The sequence below is a fragment of the Lutra lutra genome, chromosome 1 (assembly GCF_902655055.1).
Source record: "Lutra lutra chromosome 1, mLutLut1.2, whole genome shotgun sequence".
Taxonomy (NCBI): domain Eukaryota; kingdom Metazoa; phylum Chordata; class Mammalia; order Carnivora; family Mustelidae; genus Lutra; species Lutra lutra.
This window is the reverse complement of record NC_062278.1, coordinates 78047945-78063141: the sequence shown is the minus strand read 5'-3', so window position 1 is coordinate 78063141 and position 15197 is coordinate 78047945. Positions and strand designations below refer to the sequence as shown.

At 38.4% G+C, this 15197-nt stretch overlaps 2 protein-coding genes across 12 annotated transcripts in view; one reads left to right on the top strand and one right to left on the bottom strand.

Annotated features, from left to right (window-relative positions):
• Positions 1-15197, bottom strand: part of MED12L (mediator complex subunit 12L) — a 333058-nt gene that overhangs the window by 174563 nt on the left and 143298 nt on the right. The gene's annotated exons all lie outside the window — the stretch shown is intronic.
• The window catches only part of P2RY14 (purinergic receptor P2Y14), a 55397-nt gene that overhangs the window by 20816 nt on the left and 19384 nt on the right, over positions 1-15197 (top strand). The window contains exon 1 of one of the 5 annotated variants that reach the window (XM_047728115.1): positions 8400-8786. The exons of 1 other annotated variant lie outside the window; for it this stretch is intronic. The gene's annotated coding sequence lies outside the window, so the exon portion shown is untranslated. Of the gene's footprint in view, positions 1-8399; positions 8787-9252; positions 9369-15197 lie in introns of those variants that run through there. 3 more of the 5 variants (XM_047728085.1, XM_047728094.1, XM_047728123.1) reach the window with 3 other exon arrangements.

The window sequence follows — 15197 nt, the reverse complement described above, 5'->3', positions numbered from 1 at the left end:
TAAAAATTTCCCCAAGTTCCTCAGGAAGTGTCACAGCTCTGAAGATGACTAGTCACTCCTCCAGCAACATCTCAGAAAATGAAAATTCTCATTATATGTCCAAGCTAGGTACCCTGAAACTTCCAGATCTTTCTCACCCACCTCAGGGTGGTCTTAAGCAGTATAGGAACTCCCACTTTGTGCCTCTAAGTGATAATGCCTCCCAAAACGTTGGCCTATAAATGCCTCAGAGCACCACAAAGACCCACAGATTGGAACAGTATAGATAATCAGTCTGCACCTTCACTAAATTTGATTTATAAAAAAATAAATAGAATTGACTTTATGGCAGAAAAACTAAACTTGAGACCAAAACATGTGTCTACATACAAAATGCTTAAAGCAAATTGGAGAGGAAAGGTGGGAAAGGAAGCAGCAAATATTAGTTATCATTAAAATGTCACAGCATAGAAAAGAAAGTTGGCATTTGAAATCTGTGTTAATCTCATTGATGCCAAATGGTCCAGATGACACAACAGACTGAACAAAGGCCAGAGGAAAATTATGATAAGACACAGAACCAAAAATATTATAGTTAAGTTCTACTTCAAAATCATGCGTTCTCTAAGCAATCATTACATTTTAGATATAATAAGAAACTCCCTCAAATCAAGTCTCCTTCAAAAATTTTTTTTTTCAATTCTCCCTCAAGGAAATAATACTTATGGAAGGCAACATTAATTCTACTCTTCTACGTGCCAGGCATACAACAAATATTTTGAAATAAATATTATCATTGCCTTTGTATAGATCATTCCAAGGAAGAGAATTCTGAGACCCAGAGAGGTGAAGTAATGTGTCCAAGCTACACAGCTAGTACGTACCCAAACCAGTGTTCTAAATAAGGCCGTCTCAGCCTCAACTGATCAGACATGCTGGCTCTCGTATTCCCAGGACTACTAGTAAAAAAATGTTCCAACTGCCTAAAAGAAAACTTTACAGTGGCAAGATCCTAGAAATATTTAAACTAAATACAACTTTGCAATTGGCATAGAGTAGAAAAAGGCTTAAAGTTGTAGAATAAAAGCTACAGAGAAAGAAGCTACGTAAACATGCCGCCAAAGCAAGGTCACTTAGAAACCACTCCAAACTTAACAGATCAAAGGGGTCTACAACTTGTCGATCATTTCCTTTTTAAAACACACCATTTCTCCCATTTCAGATGTAGTTTTATCATGTGTGGCCTTATTTTGTTTTTTGAAACTAAGTGCCTCCAATAGAGTGGTAAGCATCCTAACTCCTGGTAAACAGCACAGACTTCATACAAGGAACTGATAAGTAATATTTGGTTTGGCAAATGACAAGAAATCATTTAGCAAATTCAAACATTATGTTCCTCTGCTATGGCCAGCCCATTTAAAACAAAACAAAACAAACAACACCTAAGCCATTTCCCACAAAAGCCAGAATGGATTAATAACCAGTCAGCTGAACTAACAAAATAATTACAAAATACTCACCCATAAGAGCTCTTGTTTTCCTTACCTAAGGAAAAATGTTTCCTGCCTCTCCTCTTACTTAGCCTCTCCTGGGCTTTACAATGAAAGAGACTCACCTGGACACCAGGAGATAACCATTAGCATAGTAAATGTTATAGTCTTCCTGCAGGACAGCAATTTGATGGGATTCCCGGCAAGGAAGAGGCTTTCGAACGACACATTTTGTTTACCTTAATTAAAAACAGTGGAACACTAAAAATTTCTGGAGTTGACAAGGGTGAAGAGCAAGGAGATGAAGGGGAATAAGAGATGAAAACTTGCAGCTATAAAATAAGTCACAGAGGGGCGCCTGGGTGGCTTAGTTGGTTAAGTGTCTGCCTTCTGCTCAGGTCATGATCCCAGAGTCCTGGGACAGAGTCCTGGGTTGTAGGGCTCCCTGCTCAAGGGGGCAAGGGGGAAAGCCTGCAGCTTCTCCCTCTCCTCTGCCCCTCCCCCTGCTTGTGCTCTGTCTCTGTCAAATAAATTTTTAAAATCTTCAAAAATAAATAAGGAAAAATAAAATAAGTCATGAAAAATAGGGCATCAGGAATACAGCCAATATTGTAACAACATCTGTATGGAGACAAAGGGGGACAACACTTAACATGGTGAGCACTGAGAAATGCATAGGATTGTTGAATCACTATGTTATTCACTGAAATTAATATAACATCATATGTTAACTAAGCTTCAATTAAGAAAAAGAAAGAAAAAAAGAGACTGGGTGAGCTTCCTTGCCAAGGGCTTCAGGGAAGCCAGGCCACAGACTAGCCCACTCAGGAGGCATTCTATCAGCTGTGCCTGTCTCAGATGCATGCTCACCAGGCTCCTGCTTCTTTCTTCCCGAGAATATGTTTATAATTCAGCATCACCTCTCCCAGGGTTACGTATGGTCATGTCATCTGAGAGAGCTTTCCTAGTTACACCCAGTCAGTTGAACCAAAAACCCACTCTCAAATTTGGATCTTTCCTTAGAAATGAATATTCATTAAAGCTGCAACGTATTGCTTTCCATATCTACCATACATTCAATGACTGTACATTTTCAAGAAAACTGTAAAATGGCAAATAGCCTATGATTATATTACTAAAAGCCCCTGCCACTTACTGACCACCTATTTTGGCTGGGCACTACAGTAAGAAAATACATACTTCATTTAAACTTTCCAACAACTTTATTGAGGTAAGGGACACTAGACTCTTTTTCTCTAGATTGAGAGAGATTACAGAACTAGCCCAAGGTCTCTTAGCTGATCAGAAGCAGACCTCTCAAGTATACTCAAATTTAACTTTCTAAATATGTTATGTGGCAAAGTGCAAAGAATCACAGATTAACCTAACTCTGACTCTGTCTCCATACTGGACAAATTTGCTGTAATTTCTATTTTATTTTGATGGAACGCTAGCCAAAGATGGTCAAAGGTTTCACATCAAGGGCCAGCTCTGATGGACTGAAACCCCCTAGGGAAGGACTGGAAGGTTGCAGAAAAAGGGGATGTGTTCAGTTACAGACATCTGTGAAAGGCACTGGGCCAGAGATGCTCAGCCACCGGGCACTCACACCCCACATCCTTACGTGAAGCACTATGTAACCACCATGGACTTTCTATGGGTGCTCATTATTTAGATACTCGTCCCTTTCGAACACAAGTTTAGGTAGATATTTAAGTCATACTGCCACACATGAGGGTTATAAATTAGTATGACAGACTAGGATACTCCTCAGGATAGCATTTTTACCAACAAATGAGAGCCACTGTCTTCCTCCCACATCCCATCAACTGTCTGTTAGTTTTCTCCTCAGACAGTGTCTTCTTACATGAACTTGGTCTCCCAACAACCTCTTCAGCTCCACAAGCCAAACCCCAGCCTTCCTATTTAGGAATCATAAGCTTTTACATTCTAAATGATTGTCTATTTTTAAATGAATAAAACCAAGAGCCTTGCTTATCAAATATAAAATAAGCCTTCTAGGAAACACTACCAAAAAACTACAGCGAAGTAAAGGAAAAGAACTTGATTAAGGCTTTCCACAGCAGATAAGCTTCAACTAGAAAATAAAAACATAGTTTTGGAAGTGTGTATATATTCTGTATGTGACTTTTCCAAGATAGCAGTAATTACTATTAAATAACTTGCCAAGGGGCACCTGAGTGGCTCGGACGGTTAAGAACCCAGTTCTTGGTTTTGACTCAGGTCATGATCTCAGGGTCATGAGATCAAGCCATGCACCAGGCTCCCCACTTGGCAAGGAATCTGCTCAAGACTCTCTCTCCTTCTGCCCCTCCTGTTCATGCTCCCTCTAATTTAAAAAAAAATGTTGCCAAGAGCAAAATGCCCAAAATAGATAAAGTAAAGGTCTTTATCTTTAGTAAAAGGTCTTTCCAGTGCAATGTAACAGAAAATTTTTAAGAACAAGCATTTGTCCACAGACATTTCCCCTCTGTTGAGCTACAATGCTACTAAGTATCTCCCCAGCAAAAGCTGTATACATTCATCCACACCTGGACTTTACATATTTCTCTAAATGCAGCTGTTAGCAAAAATACTTTTTTTTTTAAGATTTTATTCATTTATTTGACAGAGAGAGAGAAAGAGCACAAGGGAGGCAGAGGGAGCGGGAGAAACAGGCTCCCCGCTGGGCAGAAAGCCCACAACAGGGTTCGATCCCAGGACCCTGGGATCATGACCTGAGCTGAAGGCAGACGCTGAACCAACTGAGCCCACCCAGGCGCCCCAGCACAAGTACTTTTAAACGTATTCGTACACATACAGCTAAGAACTAGACTGAATAAAGTTTGGCTCAAATTTTAACATTCAAGTGATGAGAGCTAACATTTCTATAGCATGTTTACATATCTTAATTAACTGAAAATGGGAACATGGGCAGCCTGAACCATGAGGCCCTCATTAGACCAACAGGGCACAGTTTCTCCTGGTCACTAGAGCAAGCTGGGGAATTGTAACCCCTTTCAAAGCATGTGATGAGCCTCAGCCATAAATGATATTTACATAACTCTCATTATATGAAAAAGTGATACTGATTTATCCAGAGATTATAAACATAATACCTAGGTGAGGAGAAGTGCTAAAGAATAAGGGAGCTGAAACTTCATCTTCCACCCAAAGAAGTCAACAGATGCTACTAAAAGCCAAGAACTGTCATTTATGTAAAAATTCAAGGGTTAATACCTAAAAATAATAGCTACAATGTGAAAAAGGTAGCCACTAGGACACAGGGAAACAGCAGGATCTATTGTTTTCCATTATAAGATGTATAAAATTATTTGATTTCTTAAAGTACATAAATGCATGACATGAATAAAAATTTTACATTAATTTGAATTAAATATATAAATACACACATACATACATAAAATGATGTTCAAATTGCTTCAGCTAAGGGAAAACAAAGGAAAAGTAATGGAGATCTTCATTGATTACATACAGTCCCCTCTTTGTATAAAGACCTTCCTTTTTCAATGAGCTAGAGTTTTAGAAAGCAAGGTGTCTATGGATGGCTAAGCAAAAGGGTAATAATGCACCAAGCACAGCCTGGACAGCCTTGGCAATATGAGGTGACAAAAGCTGCAGAAACATCACCTGCCCTCCTGGCTGACAGATCTGGTGACTCCACAAATAACAGACTCAGGGAACATCAGCAAAAACTCACCTTCCCCCAAAACCAGATGAGACAACCACTACCATCTGTGACACAGTACAGGGTCTGAGAAGTGGCCTAATCAGAATTCAGATTAAGCCATATAGTGGTTAAGATAAGGAAAAGCTCCATGAACAGTGGATCTGAGCTGTATTTTAAGGGATACACAAGGGTTCAACAGGTAGAAATGGAAGATAGGATCCATTTCAGGATGAGGAAATACTAGCCTGACAAAGGCCAGAGGTAAATAAAATAAAATAGATAGTGTGTTTGGAAACAGGACCTGGTCTAAGCCACATCAAAATGCACATTACATGCTGTCATTGCCTCAAGTGGAGAATGTGTGTGGGGAGGGGACTCCTGGGACAGTTAGTTCAGTGATTTCTGGCAGAGTACAAAACTACAGACATGATCAACTTAAATAAAATAAAAAGGGGTATGTTTCCAAAATTAGCTAGTTGATGAGATATGCCCCCCCCCGTGTCTCCTTAGAACAGACTGATATTTAGCTCATTACTCATGTCATGCCTGTCATGACCCCAAGTTTCCCTAAGGCCTTAGCTTTGTGCTAATGAATTCCATCAATACTTTTTCCTTATAACTCCCCAAGAGTATGGAACTCATAGACTTAGAGATTCGGGTTTGAAGTGCCTTCAGTTCTTCCTTCAACTTACAAATGGAATACCGTTATAAATGGACAAGTTCCTTCTAAAAATATATATATATTTTTTTACCCTTGGGCATTTTCACATAGTAGACATTCCTTTCAAAACTGCAATCATGGGGTACCTGAGTGACTTAGTTGGTTAAGCCTCCAACTCTTGATTTCCGCTTGGGTCATGACCTCAGGGTTTGAGACTGGGGGGCAGGGGTCTGGATTCATGCTCAGTGGGGAGCCTCTATGAGGTTCTCTCCCTCTGCCCCCCACCACCCACCCCAACTCATGCGAGCACACATTCACACGCTCATATTCATGAGCACTCTCTCTTTCAAATAAATCAATCTTGGGGCGCCTGGGTGGCTTAGTCGGTTAAGCACCCAACTTGTGATTTCAGCTCAGGTCATGATCTCAGGGTCAAGGGATCAAGCCCTGCATCAGGCTGTCGCTCAGCAGAGTCTGCTTGAGATTCACTCTCCGTCCCCCCACCCCAGACTCCACTCACACTCTAAATAAGTAAGTAGAGAATCTCTCTCCCTCTTCCTCCCACAAAAAATAAATGAAATAAACATCTTTTTTAAGATAATTTTTTTTTTTTAAATTACCATCATAAATTGAACCAAACATGATCCACATAGCCCTAAGTACTGGTTTTGGTTAAAATATACATATCTGACTTAAGGTTTCTATGTATCTGAGCAAGTTATAGCAGTTACCAGACTACAAACTTATTCCTGGCAATCAAATTGAGTATTTATAAAATCAGTTCATTTTTACATACAAATCATAAGCCTTCAAAAATAAAAAAAAAAAAGAAAGAAACTAAGCCTATTAACTTTTTATTCTGTCCCTTACCAATATTTACAAGTCTCATTTATGAAACACAAGTGTTACAAGGAAATCTTAGAAGAAAAAGAAAATTTAGAAACCAAGACATCTTTACTTTTGTGTTCTTTTAATTCCATGAGTAAAAATGGTAGGTGCTAAAGATACGAAATTGTCAAGATATTGCTCTGCCTTCATCAGCTCCCAATCTAGTTGGGAGAAACAAAGAGAAGAAAATTAAAGAGCACAGGTAAAGAACTCAGTTAACACCCCAGGGCCCTCTCAGCACCCAGTCTGCAGAAGACAACCATTCAACAGCAGCTGACTGACGAGATGAACAGATGAATGTCAGAATAGGTTGGTGGAAGGATCGATCAATAGCATTTTTAGCTAACAGAAAAGAGGATGAGTGGGTTTCGGCAGGTGTAAGAAATCGGATAAACTGAACTCAGACAAACTTACTAAAGAGTTATGCCATCATTTTAGCACATTTTAAAAAATAAGCACATGAAATCTAGAATTTCAAAGATATTTTTCTATAGGATGAAACTAAACATTGAGTTTTTAAGATGACTCCATGAAATTTTTAAAGCAGTTCAAATCCAGGATGACCCAGGAAAAAGGAGAAAGAAGATATTCCAGAGAGAGGCAAAGGCATAAGCTCAAGCCAGGAGGCCAGAACTGCAGGGAGTTCAAACCAATGGACAGGCCGCGGGCAAGCAGTGGTAGATGAGGGCCTCCAAATCACAAAGCACTACATCTGTCAGATTCAACAGGATGAACTTCCCTCGTACAGCGACAGGGACCCACATAAAGGACATGGCTATGCTTGATTTTAGAGGGTAGACACTGGGGAGTGGGCTAGGGTGGGGAATACAGGTTTAGTGGGAATCATAAATAAATAAGAAATATTTAGGTGTTTAAAAAAATCATCAGGCTTTGCTGATACACTGGGTATGAGCAGAGGAAATCACGAAGGAAAATGTGACAGTTTACAGCTTGGGTGACTAATAGACAGTAGTACCTAATAAAAGGGCTTAAGTCAAGCGATGGCTTTGAGGGGTTTTGTTTCGTGTGATAAAGATAATAAGCATGGCTGATAATGAGCAGGCTATCCTAAGAGAAAGGGAAAGAAAGTGGTAAAGTGAGTAAAGTTGATGATACAGGTCCAAACCAGATGAGTTTAGAGTAGAGTTTAGGAGACTCAGGCCCCCTTCCTCCTGACAGAGGTATTATGATTACATTAATCCAGAACACTGTGTAAGAACAATGAGTCCCAGCAACAGTTTGTTAAATGAGGAAGGAATCCAAAAGTGTGGCTCAAACAGGGTGTTCAGAAACCAAATTGAAGAGGAGGGGTAACCCAAGAAAGATTAGAGTCACAGTTCAAGGTTGGGAATATGTCAACATTAACAGCTTGAGTAGATCAGGCACCATCAGTATACCCCTAGAACCAGGTCAGTGTGTTACAGAGACAGCTAGGTCTTTCAATCAAGACTGATCGAGACTCATAGGTGATCAGCCTACCTGCATAGCCTTCCCCCTTCTTCCCCTGCTACTGAAAGTGGCAATTTGTTCTGGTCTCATTTGTTCCAAATATTTCTCCATTTTCCAACAAGTTTCAAGGAGTTAGTTGAAGCCATGTGATGTACAATTTGAAAATACTTCCCAATAAACACAGAAGCTATTCTTACAATAGCTTCACAGGAAGAGGTCACGGCTAGGCATGGGAAAGATCTAGCCTCCTGCTGGCTGGAGCTCTCATTTGCTCTGTTGCTCTCCCCTTTCTCGCTCTACCCAGTTTCACACCAGTCACTGTTTGGTCGGGCCTTGATAATCTGTAACCTTAAGCATAAATCATATCCGTCTTATACAAGCACATAGTAGAGCTGGGCTCCGAAGAGCACTGGACATCTGGAGTATCTGACATCCAAGCCTTTGGCAAGATGTCAACATTTCATAGAGTACTTTAAGTGTTTTGGTCTGAGAGCTAATGCAGCATTTCCCATTGGTCAACACGCGCAGCCCAAGGAGAGAGCAAAGTCTATTTCCCTCAGCATCAGATGTTACACTCAGCTGCTGATCCAATCTTGCCGACAGAGAGGAAGAGAAGCTGGAAAACCCGGTAAGTAAAAAAATGTCCACCCGATGCAGAGTATATTTAAAGAATATTTGTGATTCCAATGTGAAATGGCTGTCTGTACTCATGTTGTACTAAATTCTTTTTTTTAATGGATTAAATGAGACAGATTTACAGACGAGACTTGATTTCCAAATTAAAAAACTAAATTAAGTCCAATTAACTGTTCCCCATCAATGTTCCTTTTAACTGCCTGGAGCAGGAATTTCTTCCACAGGCACATGCATTAAGCTTTAAGAAATCACTACTTTTTAAAAAATTCATAAACTTACTGCTTATATACAACATAAGACAGTGCTCTGTGTGTGTGTGTGTGGAAAGTGGGTTAAAATCAGCTTGGGATACGGTAAGAAGCACCGAAAGATCTGGGCTATGATGTAATCCCCAGAGCTGAGGGAGGCTAATAAAGAAAGGAAAAGCTGAAGACAGACAAAATAGGTTTGGTTTAAGAGCACAAATGGCTCAGCTCCGCAAAGCCTGAAACCAAAGGCAAAATACTTCATGCAAGGAAGCATTTAAAGTCTTCTCTGAAACCTAAATGCCTGAGCTACTTGTGTGGAACTAATGGTGAGTCACAACTGATTTTTAAAGGAAAGACACAGAAATTAAATAAGCCTCATGGTTGCTCTTTTAGGGTTTTTTTTAACGTCTTAGGCTTGGCTTTTCGTATCTTTGATTCTTCTGATTTCTTTCTCTGAGACTTCACCAACATTTAAATATCAAGTATTCAGTGGTTTTTTTGTTGGGGGGGAGGTTTGGGGCTTTTTTTTTTTTATTTTAATTTGTGGGTGGCAAGGACAAAGAACAACTTGTGGAACTTATTTTTGTTTTTTTCTAAAAATTGTATAGTAAATTTCATAAAGTCTAGACTAACAGATAATTTTAAATTTCATTTGTGCTTAGGATCCACTCTAGTATGTTTCCTAGCAAAACAGTTATTTAAAAGCCCTACTAGGGAAACGGTAAGAACATTGTGACTGGTAGAGGGCAGAGAGATAGGATCATTTATCAACAACGAGGGCCTCCCAACTCTGCTGGGAAAAATGTTTTAAAAGTCACAAAATTTAATATTTTTTAAAAAGCTATGAGTCTTCTTAACCAGTGATTTTCTAAATGTAGAAAATGTAATCTTTTAAGTCTTTTCTTAATTCATTTTTATACCTACCAAATTTTTTTAAGATTTTATTTATTTGACACAGAAGAGAGTGAGCACAAACAGGGGGAGGGAGAAGCAGACTCCCTGCTGAGCAACGAGTCCAGTGTGGGATTTGATCCCAGGACCTGATCTGAAGACAGATGTTTAACGGACTGAGCCACCCAGGCACCCCACTTACCAACTTTCTTGCCAGTTTTCCCCACTTAAAGATAGGATTCGTGGGAGGAAAGCTATATACATATATAGTCCTCTTTCCATTCTAGAGGACTTTCTGTATCAGCCCCACCCATTATAGGGGAAGACTGCTTCACCTTTAGTGCTTCAACACAAAACATTTCACAACTGGTAGGGATTATAGTTGGTTAAGCATTGCCTTTGGCTCAGGTCATGATCCCAGAGTCCCAGATCAAGCCCCACACTGGGCTACTTATTCAGTGGGGAGTCTGCTTCTCTCTCTGCCCTTTACACCACTTGTGCACTCTCTCTCACTTGTTTGCTCTTTCTCCTGCTCTCTCCCAAATAAATAGAATTTAAAAAAAAAAAAAAAACCACTTGGAATTTAAAAAAGAAAAAGAAAAAGGAAAGAAAAACAAAACCAACATGTAGGCTTACTTACTTCTTGCCATATGCCTTACTATACAGATTTTGTTAACCATTCATGTGTAATTTCACTAATAACTATTAAGTGTATTAGTATACTAATCATGTGAAATTTCCACATTTGTAGGTTAAAAAAAAAACAGCCAAATATTAGCAATTTTATATGACTCACTCTAATAGGAAAGGAAGAGAAACAGTCTCAAAAGGTAGCGCCAAAAGTCAAGGGGTGAGGAAAAAACTATTAATGGTATTTTACATAATTGTAATATGACAGCAAGATCCAGGACTTCTAATTAACAATTCCAAGTAACAAATCTCCATAGATACAGCCCTCTGTTTTTAAAGCATTTGCACAGATATTATCAAAACTGGACGTTTCCTGCAGCCAAATTACAACAGGAAATGCCTTCTGTTTTTGGCTCTGTTTTACCAGTTAGGAAGCTAGGGTCCAGGGAGGTTCGTTGACTTGAACACAGTAACACAGCTAATAAAGGTCAACAACGGGACTTCAAGAAAAAGCCATCTGGCTTCAAATCCGGTACCCTCTCACCTATCCCATCTCTCTCTGATCTAAAGAGATGAATGTGCCCAATAAAAACTGTAATTTATACATAAACACAAGTTTGGAGATGCAAAAGCGTACAGGACTGCTCTGCCTCTTAACTTGTTTGCACAACAGTAACAATAATTACATTGCATAAAACAGGCAATATTACAGGCACTCAGATTTTTACAGCGGCAATTTTATATGGTAGAAAAAGCAGACTTTTGCAGATAAAAAACTGAATTCGAATCTACTGTGACCTTGAGCTACATTTGTTTCTTAGCTCTTTTGCCTCTATGATCTTCCTCCATCCCCTAACCCATAAAACATCATGATAAAGCTATCACCACAAAGAGCCGCTAAGATACTAATGGGGCATATTAGTCTCTGACACGTAGAAGCTATTCAGTAAAAACAGAATTTTCTTCCCCATCCTTGCTAATAACTTATTAGGTCCGAGATAGTATTAGCAAGATTAAAAACCTCACAGGAAACTTTTTGAGTTAGCATCTGCTACTCAGAGGGCCAAACAAGAAACTGCAAAATAAGGGAGCATGAAGAGTTCTCCCAATTCACCTTCCATCATTTCAACAGAAAACTGGGGACTATGCCAGCACACAGGTGGCAAGCATCTATCAACATACGTCCACTAAGTAGCAAACACCATAAGTGACCCACACTGTAAATAAGCAGGCCGACCAGGGATCCTGACAGCCAGAGACCTGGCAATTGGGAACCCAGGGCCCTGAGTCCTACAGGTGGTAGTCCTACACAGAGAGAGGTGGGGAAAGACATGAAGGTTAATATATGCTTAATTCTCATGCCTTGTGGGTGTGGATGAATAACCAAATAGACAACCTTACCAAAAAACCCAAGAAAAAAGTGAAATGAAAGATATCCGATCTGTAGGAGTTACAAAGATAGACTGGGAAGTTTTACTTATTTTTAGAATTTAATTACTCTTTATAAATGTCTGGTGTCCTTTTTTGGTATTTATAGACAGTCCACATACTGTCTAGTATACGTATAAATTAAAGCCTGACATCAAAATAAGCAAATTAACCCCCAGAAAGCCTTATTGGAAAATATAGTAAAATATATTTTGCCACGAATTCTCAAACTTTTGGTCTCAAGATCCCTTTCCCAACACTCAGTAGTCTGAAGAGCTTTCATTTGTGTAAGTTAAATCTAACAATATTTACTATATTAGATGTTAAAATTGTTAAATTTATATTTATAATTGTTTTGAAATAGTGCCAAATGTTAACATGAATAACATTTTGTGAAAAATAAATTATCAAAAAAAGTTTTAATTAGAAAGGTGACATTCTACATTTTTACATTTCTCTAACATCTAGACTAAGATTCTCATATTCATTTCTGCATTTAATTAGTGTCAAACGGTAGTTTTAATTAAAGCATATTAAAGAAAATCTAGCCTCACACAGATATGTAATAGGAAAAGGAAAAAGTATGTGGTAGCCTTCTGGATTTTCTTCTTTGGCACTACATGAAAACTCAAAAAGTGGTGGTTTCTTATATGTTGTTTGCAATGTAGAATCTAAATCCTCATCAATGAATATTCCTCTTACGATAAAATCCTTTAGTCTAACGTAGTCTCTGAATAAGCCTTTGATCTGCGCTAGATTTTATAACATGATACAATCATCAGTCACTTGGAGATGTACACTCATGCAGAATTCATGCAGAATATACTCTTCATTATATAAAATCAAAAAATAGTATTAATATTGGTACTGATCTCTGTCTAAGTACTGGAAAGTGCTGCTATTTGTTTTCCTTAGTGAAGGCTCACTTCATCTGTTTTTTGAGAAAATGTCTGCCAAATACCTCAGTCTGAATTACTATAGTTTGTTATCATTCTTTCAAGTAAAAACGGTGTTCCAGGAAAAAGCATCTAATTCAGCTCATGGCTCAGTCACTCCAGTGTTGTTGCTCTAAACAACCATCATATCTAGCAAAAGCTTTAGGAACGATTCCTATTCTGTAATGCAAAATATTTACGACACATATTTAAAGGGTAAGATTGAACCAAGTACAATACACATTCCTTCATCAAGGACACTTAGCCTTTTCATTTCCTGGTTAGTGGGAATGCAGAGCAGTAATGACTGCTCCAATGTAGTAGTGACTACATGGACAGATGTGTACATGGCCTTGACTGGTACTAAAGTCCCATCAGGTTTGTTTTACATACCACAGCGTTTGCACCTTTCATACAAATGTCAGTGTAACAAGTTAGAAAAGGCAAATAACATGTTACTATTCTTTGAAAGATGTGTTGATTTTCAATGCCCACCTGAAAGGGTGTCAAGGATCCCCATGGACATAATAAGCCATATTATAAGAACTATTAGTTTAGACTTTGAGATAGAAAAATTTTCTTTTGATACAAAAAAACTAGCTCAAAAAAAAAAGGTAATTTGACTACATTAAAATCAGTAACTTTTGTTTATCAAAATAAATCTTTAAAAGTGAAAAGACAAGTTACAATCTGGGAAAGGCAATTCACCATATATACACCCAAACAAAGCAGATATCAACAATATTTGAAGAATTTTTACAAATCAATGATAGCATAAACAACCCAACAGAAAAATGAGACAGATGAGTTGACATTTCATGGAAATAACTGATTATTATATGATGAGATGCCCCTACCATCAGTTATCATGGAAACGCAAATCAATACCACAATATAATATCATGTCACAAACAGAACTGTAAAAATCTGAGATTATGAAATGTTGAGGAAGATTTGTGACCACAGTATCATTACACATTGTTGATAGGAGTATAAATTGGTACAACCACTTTAGAACATAGTTTGAACAATGTTTCCCATTATTTTAACATTCATATACCCTATGAATCAACAATTTAACTTCTAGATTTATCCCCACAGGAAAATCTTTCACATGTTCATCAAGAGACAATATGGATATACATCTCAACATAGTTTGCATGGGCAAAAACCCAGAAACACCCCAAACACAGGAAACTGAGTGTATGAACTGAAATGGTCAGACAATGGAAGGTTATAGTCATCAAGACAAACGAATGATAAAACAATACTCAGTAACATGGATGATATGTGGTACGATACAGTTAAGTCACTAAAAGATCACATGTGGCCTTTTAAAACATACACACACACACACACACACACACACACACCACAGATACACACACACTTTCAGGAAAATATATAGACGTTACAGTACACTACAAAACAAGACAGCAGGAGAATGAAGAAAATAGCATTCAGGACACATGATGACCAGAGATGGCCTGTGGGAAGGAGAGCAAAGCATTCAGCTACATGTAGCTTATTACCATCTTGCCTTTTGTTTTGGTTATTTAGTTTAAGGAAAACTATTAACATGATTAAAAATAACAGAATTAAACTTTTTAAAGTCAAACTTGCATCAACTTTGCATAAGAGTATTTTATATATTAAAGATTATGGTTGATGCAATTTTATGCACCAAAGATTTTAAAAGATACCTATATATTTTACCCTATTACACAAAAATTATAAAAATCTAGAGGTTCTAGACAGACTCATCATGTAACAGTTAAGTAAATCAACTCCTGAGTTTGACCAAAATTGTACAGATAGATTCACTCATAAATTCACTAAGTATCTATTGAACTTCTACAGTAATGCCAGACACTAATTTAGCAGTGAACAAGAGAATTAAATTCTGGTCTCATGAAAAGAATGAAGTCCTTTAAGGGGGTGATGGAGACCATAAATTGAAAAATTACTATTATTTTAAATAAGGAAGAGAGCTATGAAAAAAATAAAAGCTGGTGAGGGGCTGGAAGGTGCTGGGTACAGGGTTGGCTGCATCAGATGTCATGGACAGAACAGGGCTCTCTGAGGAGGTGATGTTTTAACGCAGACCAACATGAGGCAGACACACTAAAATGCTAAGGACAGACAACCACAGCCCGAGGCCGGGGCTCCGAGCACCTCTGCCTCAGTGAGTTTTAGATCCTCATGCAACTGGGTCTCAACATCACTGCGGGGACAGTGTGAAAGCAAATTCACCTGGGCACTTCCGCTAGT